We start from the raw sequence: 13,813 nt of genomic DNA, 5'->3' as shown, positions 1-13,813 counted from the left end.
AGAGACGAAACATAAAGTGTCCTCATTCCACATAGGGCAAGCTGGATGAATCCATTTTACCCAGGACGGCCGAAGCGGCGTGGACCAGGGGAGAACTGAACTTTATGCTTCACACCACAGTAAGTCTTCGTGTCCTCTTCCACATAGGGCAAGCTAGAACTAACTATCTTACCCAGGACTGCCGAAGCAGCGTGGACCAGGGGAGGAACACACTTTTCATAGAAACGTAAGGCATCCATGACTGCCATAGTGCGTAAGCCGCCGCTGTGCGCGTAAACCCGTTCCCCGTAGGGAGGAGTCAAGCCGCCGCTTAGAGACGAAGTATGAAGTGTCCTCTTCCACATAGGGCAAGCTAGAATGAACTATCTTACCCAGGACCGCCGAAGCAGCGTGGACCAGGGGAGAACTGAACTTTATACTTCACACCACAGTATTGAGTAATGTGCCCTCTTCCACATAGGGCAAGCTGGAATGTTCCATTTTACCCAGGACGGCCGAAGCGGCGTGGACCAGTGGAGGACTACACAATCATGAGGTTTGATATCGACTTGTGTGTTTCAATAGGGTACCGATGGTATGTTTTGAACCGATTTGATTTAGCCATTCTGAAGTCATCACTTGGTTGAAGCGCTGAACTAGGGAGGGGCATCGTTTACATATATATTGGTTTTCGCATGCTCTACTAGGTTAATGTCATAGGGTTGGCTATCGAGCATGCCCAAGTGATGACTTGATTGTGTGCTTGCTTGAATTCTTCACATTTCATACCATCGGTTAGTTGTCGAATCATTCCTCGATCATAACCTTCGTTCTTGGTTCATGTATGCTCTCTTCCACATAGGGCAAGCTAGAATTAACTATCTTACCCAGGACCGCCGAAGCAGCGTGGACCAGGGGAGAACTATACTTTGTCTTGTATGCCCTCTTCCACATAGGGCAAGCTAGAATGAACTATCTTACCCAGGACCGCCGGAGCAGCGTGGACCAGTGGAGGACTATACTTTGTTCATAACACCACAGTATTGAGTAATGTGCCCTCTTCCACATAGGGCAAGCTAGAATGAACTATCTTACCCAGGACCGCCGAAGCGGTGTGGACCAGTGGAGGACTACACAATCATGAGGTTTGATATCGACTTGTGTGTTTCAATAGGGTACCGATGGTATGTTTTGAACCGATTTGATTTAGCCATTCTGAAGTCATCACTTGGTTGAAGCGCTGAACTAGGGAGGGGCATCGTTTACATATATATTGGTTTTCGCATGCTCTACTAGGTTAATGTCATAGGGTTGGCTATCGAGCATGCCCAAGTGATGACTTGATTGTGTGCTTGCTTGAATTCTTCACATTTCATACCATCGGTTAGTTGTCGAATCATTCCTCGATCATAACCTTCGTTCTTGGTTCATGTATGCTCTCTTCCACATAGGGCAAGCTAGAATTAACTATCTTACCCAGGACCGCCGAAGCAGCGTGGACCAGGGGAGAACTATACTTTGTCTTGTATGCCCTCTTCCACATAGGGCAAGCTAGAATTAACTATCTTACCCAGGACTGCAAAGCAGCGTGGACCAGTGGAGGACTATACTTTGTTCATTACACCACAGTATTAAGTATGGTGTCCTCTTCCACCATAGGGCAAGCTAGAACTAACTATCTTACCCAGGACCGCCGAAGCAGTGTGGACCAGGGGAGGACTATACTTTATACTTCACACACTAGCCATACTGAAGTCTTCACTTGGTTGAAGCGCTGAACTACGGCGGGGTAATCGTTTACAGGTTATAATCATATAGCTGCATGCTCATTAGTAGATAATGGAATATTGTATGGCAATATGAGCATGCCCAAGTGATGACTTTGTTTCAAGCTCAACAGGTAGGGTATTGAGTCCTCTTCCACATAGGGCAAGCTAGAATGAACTATCTTACCCAGGACCGCCGGAGCAGCGTGGACCAGTGGAGGACTATACCTTGTCCATTACACCACAGTATTAAGTATTGTGTCCTCTTCCACATAGGGCAAGCTAGAATTAACTATCTTACCCAGGACCGCCGAAGCAGCGTGGACCAGATGAGGACTATACTTTATACTTCACACCACAGTTTTGAGTACGCCTTGCATAAAGTATCTAGTTTGAACCACGAGGGCTCACAATGTAGAACCGCGAGGGCTCTAGTACCGATTCTCTCGGTACGGCTTGGTCCGTGTTCCTTTATGCTTGTACTCTAAGTATTAAGTATTGTGTCCTCTTCCACATAGGGCAAGCTAGAACTAACTATCTTACCCAGGACCGCCGAAGCAGTGTGGACCAGGGGAGGACTATACTTTATACTTCACACACTAGCCATACTGAAGTCATCACTTGGTGGGGGTGAACTACGGCGGTATCTATCGTTTTGGTTCGGTCTATATAGGGTCGCTTGCATGCTCATTCGAATATAATGTAATTGTGTATGGCAATATGAGCATGCCCAAGTGATGACTTTGTTTCAAGCTCAACAGGTAGGGTATTGAGTCCTCTTCCACATAGGGCAAGCTAGAATGAACTATCTTACCCAGGACCGCCGGAGCAGCGTGGACCAGTGGAGGACTCTATACTTTATACTTCACACCACAGTATTGAGTACGACTTGCATAAAGCCCCTAATGAGAACCACGAGGGCTCTCTCAATGTAGAACCACGAGGGCTCTAGTACCGATTCTCTCGGTACGGCTTGGTCCGTGTTCCTTTATGCTTGTACTCTTAGAAAGTCTCAACCCGGAGGTCTTGACTTTGATTGTCATAGTTGGACTACGACGGGGCATCCGACCATTGCTGATCGAACACCCCTGATTCACCATCTTTCGGGTAGGCGGTACGCGTACCTCCGGACGCGGAAGTCTCAACCCGGAGGTCTTGACTTTGATTGTCATAGTTGGACTACGACGGGGCATCCGACCATTGCTGATCGAACACCCCTGATTCATCATCTTTCGGGTAGGCGGTGCGCGCACCTCCGACGCGGAAGTCTCAACCCGGAGGTCTTGACTTTGTATTGTCATAGTTGGACTACGACGGGGTATCCGACTCATCGAATACCCCAGAAGCACACCATCTTTCGGGTAGGCGGTACGCGTACCTCCGGACGCGGAAAGTCTCAACCCGGAGGTCTTGACTTTGGTTGTCATAGTTGGACTATGACGGGGCATCCGACCATTGCTGATCGAACACCCCTGTTACACCATCTTTCGGATAGGCGGTGCGCGACACCACCGACGCGGAAAGTCTCAACCCGGAGGTCTTGACTTTGTATTGTTGGATAGTCCTCTTCCACTATAGGGCAAGCTGGAAATATTCCATTTTACCCAGGACTGCCGAGGCAGCGTGGACCAGGGGAGAACTTCACGGAATCTTCAGGCATCCATGATTGCCATAGTGCGTAAGCCGCCGCTGTGCGCGTCAACTCGTTCCCCGTGAGGAGGAGTCTAGCCGCCGCTAAAAGACGAAGCATTAAGTGTCCTCATTCCACTATAGGGCAAGCTAGAATTAACTATCTTACCCAGGACCGCCGAAGCAGCGTGGACCAGGCGAGGACTATACTTTATACTTCACACCACAGTATTGAGTACGACTTGCATAAAGCCCCTAATGAGAACCACGAGGGCTCTCTCAATGTAGAACCACGAGGGCTCTAGTACCGATTCTCTCGGTACGGCTTGGTCCGTGTTCCTTTATGCTTGTACTCGCGGAAAGTCTCAACCCGGAGGTCTTGACTTTGATTGTCATAGTTGGACTACGACGGGGCATCCGACCATTGCTGACCGAACACCCCTGATTCATCATCTTTCGGATAGGAGGTGCGCCCACCTCCGACGCGGAAGTCTCAACCCGGAGGTTCGGACTTAGAGTTTTTCCCATTTAAAAGTTTTTCTCTTAGCCATACTGAAGTCATCACTTGGTGAACGATTGAACTAGGGCGGGTTAATCGTTTATAGGTATCATGTGGTTTGCATGCTCTCTTAGGTTAAGGTCATGTGGTTGGCTATCGAGCATGCCCAAGTGATGACTTTGTTTCACGCTTGCTTGATTTCTTCATGATTCCCTGTTATATAGTGTAATCATTCGAGAACAGGGAATCTTTGGTTTTGCTCAACAGGTATTTAATGTCAACTTGGTATCTAGATCGCATTAAGTCTCAACCCTTAGGTTCGGACTTGTATAGTGACATCTTGTTACGGTCTTGAGTCTCAACCCGCAGGTTCGGACTACTTAGTGTTTGATCGAATATAATATGGCAACTTGTGCCTAAGTCTCAACCCGCAGGTTCGGACTTCTGTTTATTTGGCCAATGTATGTATAAGGCAACTTGTGCCTAAGTCTCAACCCGCGGGTTCGGACTTGTGTATTTGTTCGAAGTCATGTATAAGGCAACGTGTGCCTAAGTCTCAACCCGCAGGTTCGGACTTGTTAGTGTTTCGTCAAGTTTCATATGGCAACTTGTGCCTAAGTCTCAACCCGTAGGTTCGGACTTGTGTATTTGTTCGAAGTCATGTATAAGGCAACTTGTGCCTAAGTCTCAACCCGCAGGTTCGGACTTGTGTATTTGTTCGAAGTCATGTATAAGGCAACGTGTGCCTAAGTCTCAACCCGCAGGTTCGGACTTGTTAGTGTTTCGTCAACTTTCATATGGCAACTTGTGCCTGAGTCTCAACCCGCAGGTTCGGACTTCTATAGTGTTTCGTCAATTATCATATGGCAACTTGTGCCGAAGTCTCAACCCGCAGGTTCGGACTTCTATAGTGTTTCGTCAATTATCATATGGCAACTTGTGCCGAAGTCTCAACCCGCAGGTTCGGACTTCTGGAAGGATCACTTGGCCACTAATGATCCTTCCGCAGGTTCACCTACGGAAACCTTGTTACGACTTTTACTTCCTCTAAATCATCAAGTTCGGTCAACTTCGATAAAGCAGACGCGGTTCACGAGGATCCAGCGAACGATCATCTCCAAAGACCTCACTAAATAATCCATCGGTAGTAGCGACGGGCGGTGTGTACAAAGGGCAGGGACGTATTCAACGCTGGCTGATGACCAGCACTTACTAGAAGTTCCGAGTTCATATGGACCATTGCAATCCATAATCCCTACTAAGTGAGTATTTGAGTGATTTCCCGTTCCTCTCGGAATAGGAGACACGCTGCTACCCACATTGTAGCACGCGTGTAGCCCAGAACATCTAAGGGCATCACGGACCTGTTATCGCTCGATCTCATTTTGCTAAACACAAATTGTCCTGCTAAGCAGCGTACCGTAAGTGCACTTGCGCACACGAACAGCGAAGGTGTCAGGTCATACTCCACCGAAAGGTCCTAACCCGTTCCAATCGGCATCGACGCATTAACGCTGACTGCGTTCTAGTTAGCATATGTGAGTCACGTTCGTTATCGGAATTAACCAGACAAATCAATCCACGAACTAAGAACGGCCATGCACCACTACCCTTAAATTTGAGAAAGAGCTATTAATCTGTCTCACCTCCATAAGTTCGGACCTGGTAAGTTTTCCCGTGTTGAGTCAAATTGAACCGCAAGCTCCATTTCATTGTGGTGCCCTTCCGTCAATTCCTTTAAGTTTCAACTTTGCAACCATACTTCCCCCGGAACCTGACTTTGGTTTCCCGGAAGCTACTGAGAGCACCTGGTTGTAGCGTCTCCCAATTGCTAGTTGGCATCGTTTACGGTTAGAACTAGGGCGGTATCTAATCGCCTTCGATCCTCTAACTTTCGTTCTTGATTAAAGAAAGCATCCTTGACAAATGCCTTCGCTTTAGTTAGTCTTACGACGGTCTACGAATTTCACCTCTCGCGCCGTAATACTAGTGTCCCCAACTACTTCTGTTAATCATTACCTCCGGTCTGAGTACAAACCAATGAAAGATTAGACCAAGGTCGTATTCCATTATTCCATGCAAGATTATTCTAGGGCGTTTGGGCACCCTGCTTTAAGCACTCTAATTTGTTCAAGGTAAACGTGAGCGGTCGAGCTCTATGTTACACTTGCACCCGTTGAAGGGCACACCATGACACAGACTTGGTGCCCTACCACACCATTGAGTCGCAACCAGATTCCGACTTGGCCCACCGACCACGGGTTGACCGGGTCGGCGGAGCCGGACTGTGTTGGACAAGTATCAACTTCGAACGTTTTAACCGCAACAATTTTAATATACGCTAGTGGAGCTGGAATTACCGCGGCTGCTGGCACCAGACTTGCCCTCCACTTGATCCTCGTAGAAGGATTTATGCTCTACTCATTCCAATTATGAAACATCATTAAAGAGTTTCATATTGTTATTTCTCGTCACTACCTCCCCGTCCCGGGATTGGGTAATTTACGCGCCTGCTGCCTTCCTTGGATGTGGTAGCCATTTCTCAGGCTCCCTCTCCGGAATCGAACCCTGATTCCCCGTTACCCGTTGCAACCATGGTAGTCCTCTATACTACCATCCATAGTTGATAGGGCAGATATTTGCGAGATCTGTCGTCGGTGCGAGACCATACGATCAGCATCATTATCCAGACTTCAACTCAATGACACGGAGAACCCGCGATTGGTTTGACTAATAAGTGCACCAGTTCCCGCGAGGGTCCTGGCATGTTGCATGTAATAGCTCTAGATTTTCCACAGTTATCCAAGTAACTAGGTTGATGATCTCGTAAATTATAGCTGTTATACTGAGCCTTATGCGGTTTCACATTAAATCTGTTTGTACTTAGACATGCATGGCTTAACCTTTGAGACGAGCGTATATTACTGGTAGGATCAACCAGAATTCCGACTTTGCGTTCGAATGTTCATTGTCCCATTGCACCCGGAGGAGCAAACACCACGTTCTATATGTTGTCAAGTCCGGTAGCACACGGGAGGCGAGCCCCCGTGCGAACCTCATTGCCCTCGTATCACACACACACCCGATGCACCGGACAGGCACTTGAGCGGCATTCGACTCCGCTAAGCGCTCGTGCGCCCGATTGTGCATGCGCTGACGGGGCCTTCATACCCCTACCACAGCGACCTTATGCCAAACTTCCATGAATACTTAGGTGAGCTGACAAGGGCCTTCATTTCCCTACCATCAACTAAAGGACACGCTAGGCGCGTCCGATCATTGCAACTGCGGGGCTTTCATACCCCAATCACCACAGTACGCAATTCACCAGAGTTTAATCACAACCCCCCCGGACATGGCACACTATTAACTTGCAACAAAACTTAGTGTGTGCCGGGCACATCGGTTCCACAAAATCATTCCCGATGTACCCCAATTGGGGTTGTGAACGCATCCATGGTCCTCTGACACACCCAACCAAGCGTGGATACTACATACCTCAAACACCCAGTACACTAACAGACAAATCAACATATGGTTGCTTTCCCCCAGACATTTGCCAATCACTTGGCACCCGGACGGGAACTCGCTCCTGATTGCGCCAATGCCACCCATTTGCCAAGAGCGAGTTCTGTATGTAGATTTCATTTGGAAAGACAACCGTGTACTGGATATTCTATCCGACGATTACAGATGACGAGTACGAGACTCGACTACACTCACGGATAATACATTTTGGGTCGAGATTGCTTTCGGGGTTTTCGATTGGTCTTGCGCTTGTAAACGTATAACTTTGACTTGTGGTAACCTCGGTTTGTTAGTCGATCACGTGGTTGTGAACTGGGTAGGGGTGAGCAATCTGTTCACTTGCACTCTGGGTAGGAATATGGTGAGCGCTATAGGTTAAAGATCATGGTATGGTTCCATCGTGATGACTTTCGCTAGATAGTAGGATGTTTGGATAGTTATAACGTTTTTGGCCATTTGTTCATAGTGTTCGGTTCATTGAGGAATTCGATTGGTCTTTGCTTCACACACGTGGTCGATCACTTGGATGTGAACTAGGGTGAGAATAAGGTGTTCACTAGTGCTCTTAGGTTTTGGATCAGTACTGAGCACTTGATTGGTTTCGCATAATATGTATCCATAGTGATGACTCTTTCCAGCTTAAGATTTCGTGACCGGTTTCGAATCCTTCCCACGTTCGCTTTTACTTGGTTAGGTTTTCGAGTGTAGATTTGAAAGCAATCTCATGTATGTATCCCATCTGATATAAGCCACTGACAGTTCATGTCACCTCGTTCAACTCTCGCTGGGTCACAGAAGTATGTTACTGCGCCCATTATCCCTACTCGGATAGGTTCGGTTCGTTCGTTTTATACTACGGTGAGTAAACTCAATTTGTGCATCGCATAGCCATGGAAAGCAAGCTTTCGCGGGCCTCTTCGACTGTTTTGATACGAGCTGTGCCCGTGATGCTTGTCATCCCAGGATGCATGGAGATGAATCTTGATCTTCTTCATCTCCCATCTTAATACAGCATCCCTACTTTAAGGCATCTCGGACTTATTCGATTTTTCATAAATTCTAAAAAAACATATGTTAGGATGCTGTGAGATGAATATGATGCTGCATGGAGATGAATCTTGATCTTCTTCATCTCCCATCTTAATACAGCATCACTATTTAAAGGCATCTCGGACTTAGTCAATTTTTCATAAATTCTAAGAAATTCATATGTTAGGATGCTGGGAGACGAATGGGATGCTGCATGGAGATGAATCTTGATCTTCTTCATCTCCCATCTTAATACAGCATCCCTACTTATAGGCATCTCGGATTTAGTCGATTTTTCATAAATTCTAAGAAAAGCATATGTTAGGATGCTGCGAGATGAATGGGATGCTGCATGGAGATGAATCTTGATCTTCTACATCTCCCATATCTATACAGCATACCTACTTAAAGGCATCTCGGACTTAGTCGATTTTTCATAAATTCTAAGAAAAACATATGTTAGGATGCTGCGAGATGAATGGGATGCTGCATGGAGATGAATCTTGATCTTCTCCATCTCCTATCTTAATACAGCATCCCTACTTAAAGGCATCTCGGACTTAGTCGATTTTTCATAAATTCTAAAAAAACATATGTTAGGATGCTGTGAGATGAATATGATGCTGCATGGAGATGAATCTTGATCTTCTTCATCTCCCATCTTAATACAGCATCCCTACTTAAAGGCATCTCGGACTTAGTCGATTTTTCATAAATTCTAAGAAAACAATATGTTAGGATGCTGCGAGATGAATGGGATGCTGCATGGAGATGAATCTTGATCTTCTTCATCTCCCATCTCAATACAGCATCCCTACTTAAAGGCATCTCGGACTTTGTCGATTTTTCATAAATTCTAAGAAAAACATATGTTAGGATGCTGCGAGATGAATGGGATGCTGCATGGAGATGAATCTTGATCTTCTCCATCTCCCATCTTAATACAGCATCCCTACTTAAAGGCATCTCGGACTTAGTCGATTTATCATAAATTCATAGAAAAACATATGTTAGGATGCTGAGAGATGAATGGGATGCTGCATGGAGATGAATCTTGATCTTTATCATCTTCCATCTTAATACAGCATCCCTATTTAAAGGCATCTCGGACTAAGTCGATTTTTCATAAATTCTAAGAAAAACATATGTTAGGATGCTGGGAGATGAATGGGATGCTGCATGGAGATGAATCTTGATCTTCTTCATCTCCCATCTTAATACAGCATCCCTACTTAAAGGCATCTCGGACTTAGTCGATTTTTCATAAATTCATAGAAAAACATATGTTAGGATGCTGGGAGATGAATGGGATGCTGCATGGAGATGAATCTTGATCTTTATCATCTTCCATCTTAATACAGCATCCCTACTTAAAGGCATCTCGGACTTAGTCGATTTTTCATAAATTCTAAGAAATTCATATGTTAGGATGCTGGGAGATGAATGGGATGCTGCATGGAGATGAATCTTGATCTTCTTCATCTCCCATCTTAATACAGCATCCCTACTTAAAGGCATCTCGGACTTAGTCGATTTTTCATAAATTCATAGAAAAACATATGTTAGGATGCTGGGAGATGAATGGGATGCTGCATGGAGATGAATCTTGATCTTTATCATCTTCCATCTTAATACAGCATCCCTACTTAAAGGCATCTCGGACTTAGTCGATTTTTCATAAATTCTAAGAAATTCATATGTTAGGATGCTGCGAGATGAATGGGATGCTGCATGGAGATGAATCTTGATCTTCTTCATCTCCCATCTTAATACAGCATCACTACTTAAAGGCATCTCGGACTTAGTCGATTTTTCATAAATTCTAAGAAAACAATATGTTAGGATGCTGCGAGATGAATGGGATGCTGCATGGAGATGAATCTTGATCTCCCACATCTCTCATCTCAATACAGCATCCCTACTTAAAGGCATCTCGGACTTAGTCGATTTTTCATAAATTCATAGAAATTCATATGTTAGGATGCTGGGAGATGAATGGGATGCTGCATGGAGATGAATCTTGATCTTCTTCATCTCCCATCTTAATACAGCATCCCTACTTAAAGGCATCTCGGACTTAGTCGATTTTTCATAACTTCTAAGTAAAACATATGTTAGGATGCTGCGAGATGAATGAGATGCTGCATGGAGATGAATCTTGATCTCCTACATCTCCCATCTTAATACAGCATCCCTGCTTAAAGGCATCTCGGACTTAGTCGATTTTTCATAAATTCTAAGAAATTCATATGTTAGGATGCTGCGAGATGAATGGGATGCTGCATGGAGATGAATCTTGATCTTCTTAATCTCCCATCTTAATACAGCATCCCTACTTAAAGGCATCTCGGACTTAGTCGATTTTTCATAAATTCTAAGAAAACAATATGTTAGGATGCTGCGAGATGAATGGGATGCTGCATGGAGATGAATCTTGATCTCCCACATCTCTCATCTCAATACAGCATCCCTACTTAAAGGCATCTCGGACTTAGTCGATTTTTCATAAATTCATAGAAATTCATATGTTAGGATGCTGGGAGATGAATGGGATGCTGCATGGAGATGAATCTTGATCTTCTTCATCTCCCATCTTAATACAGCATCCCTACTTAAAGGCATCTCGGACTTAGTCGATTTTTCATAAATTCTTAGAAAAACATATGTTAGGATGCTGCGAGATGAATGGGATGCTGCATGGAGATGAATCTTGACCTTCTTCATCTCCCATCTCGATACAGCATCCCTACTTAAAGGCATCTCGGACTTAGTCGATTTTTCATAAATTCTAAGAAAAACATATGTTAGGTTGCTGCGAGATGAATGGGATGCTGCATGGAGATTAATCTTGATCTTCTTCATCTCCCATCTTAATACAGCATCCCTACTTAAAGGCATCTCGGACTTAGTCGATTTTTCATAAATTCTAAGAAATTCATATGTTAGGATGCTGGGAGATGAATGGGATGCTGCATGGAGATGAATCTTGATCTCCAACATCTCCCATCTTAATACAGCATCCCTACTTAAAGCCATCTCGGACTTAGTCGATTTTTCATAAATTCTAAGAAATTCATATGTTAGGATGCTGGGAGATGAATGGGATGCTGCATGGAGATGAATCTTGATCTCCTACATCTCCCATCTCAATACAGCATCCCTACTTCAAGGCATCTCGGACTTAGTCGATTTTTCATAAATTCATAGAAATTCATATGTTAGGATGCTGCGAGATGAATGGGATGCTGCATGCAGATGAATATTGATCTCCTACATCTCCCGTCTCAATACAGCATCCCTACTTAAAGGCATCTCGGACTTAGTCGATTTTTCATAAATTCATAGAAATTCATATGTTAGGATGCTGCGAGATGAATGGGATGCTGCATGGAGATGAATCTTGATCTCCTACATCTCTCATCTCAATACAGCATCCCTACTTAAAGCCATCTCGGACTTAGTCGATTTTTCATAAATTCATAGAAATTCATATGTTAGGATGCTGCGAGATGAATGGGATGCTGCATGGAGATGAATCTTGATCTCCTACATCTCCCGTCTCAATACAGCATCCATACTTAAAGGCATCTCGGACTTAGTCGATTTTTCATAAAATCATAGAAATTCATATGTTTGGATGCTGGGAGATGAATATGATGCTGCATGGAGATGTATCTTGATCTCCTACATCTCTCATCTCAATACAGCATCCCTACTATAAGCCATCTCGGACTTAGTCGATTTTTCATAAATTCATAGAAAAACATATGTTAGGATGCTGGGAGATGAATGGGATGCTGCATGGAGATGAATCTTGATCTTCTTCATCTCCCATCTTAATACAGCATCCCTACTTAAAGGAATCTCGGACTTAGTCGATTTTTCATAAATTCTAAGAAATTCATATGTTAGGATGCTGCGAGATGAATGGGATGCTGCATGGAGATGAATCTTGATCTTCTTCATCTCCCATCCTAATACAGCATCCCTACTTAAAGGCATCTCGGACTTAGTCGATTTTTCATAAATTCTAAGAAAAACATATGTTAGGATGCTGCGAGATGAATGAGATACTGCATGGAGATGAATCTTGATCTTCTTCATCTCCCATCTCAATACAGCATCCCTACTTAAAGGCATCTCGGACTAAGTCGATTTATCATAAATTCTAAGAAAAACATATGTTAGGATGCTGCGAGGAGAATGGGATGCTGCATGGAGATGAATCTTGATCTTTTTCTTCTCCCATCTTAATACAGCATCCCTACTTAAGGGCATCTCGGACTTAGTCGATTTTTCATAAATTCCAAGAAAAACATATGTTAGGATTCTGCGAGATGAATGGGATGCTGCATGGAGATGAATCTTGATCTTCTTCATCTCCCATCTTAATACAGCATCCCTACTTAAAGGCATCTCGGACTTAGTCGATTTTTCATAAATTCTATGAAAAACATATGTTAGAATGCTGGGAGATGAATGGGATGCTGCATGGAGATGAATCTTGATCTCCTACATCTCCCATCTCAATACAGCATCCCTACTTCAAGGCATCTCGGACTTAGTCGATTTTTCATAAATTCATAGAAATTCATATGTTAGGATGCTGCGAGATGAATGGGATGCTGCATGCAGATGAATATTGATCTCCTACATCTCTCATCTCAATACAGCATCCCTACTTAAAGCCATCTCGGACTTAGTCGATTTTTCATAAATTCATAGAAATTCATATGTTGGGATGCTGCGAGATGAAGGGGTAGCTGCATGGAGATGAATCTTGACCTTCTTCATCTCCCATCTTAATACAGCATCCCTACTTAAAGGCATCTCGGACTTAGTCGATTTTTCATAAATTCTAAGAAATTCATATGTAAGGATGCTGCGAGATGAATGGGATGCTGCATGGAGATGAATCTTGATCTCCTACATCTCCCATCCCAACACAGCATCCCTACTTAAAGCCATCTCGGTCTTAGTCGATTTTTCATAAATTCTAAGAAAAACATATGTAAGGATGCTGCGAGATGAATGGGATGCTGCATGGAGATGAATCTTGATCTTATTCATCTACCATCTTAATACAGCATCCCTACTTAAAGGCATCTCGGACTTAGTCGATTTTTCATAAATTCTTAGAAATTCATATGTTAGGATGCTGCGAGATGAATGGGATGCTGCATGGAGATGAATCTTGATTTTCTTCATCTCCCATCTTAATACAGCATCCCTGCTTAAAGGCATCTCGGACCTAGTCGATTTTTCATAAATTCATAGAAAAACATATGTTAGGATGCTGGGAGATAAATGGGATGCTGCATGGAGATAAATCTTGATCTTCTTCATCTCCCATCTTAATACAGCATCCCTACTTAAAGGCATC

This window comes from Anopheles coustani (assembly GCF_943734705.1).
Source record: "Anopheles coustani chromosome X unlocalized genomic scaffold, idAnoCousDA_361_x.2 X_unloc_56, whole genome shotgun sequence".
NCBI lineage: Eukaryota > Metazoa > Arthropoda > Insecta > Diptera > Culicidae > Anopheles > Anopheles coustani.
This window is presented reverse-complemented; position numbering follows the sequence as displayed.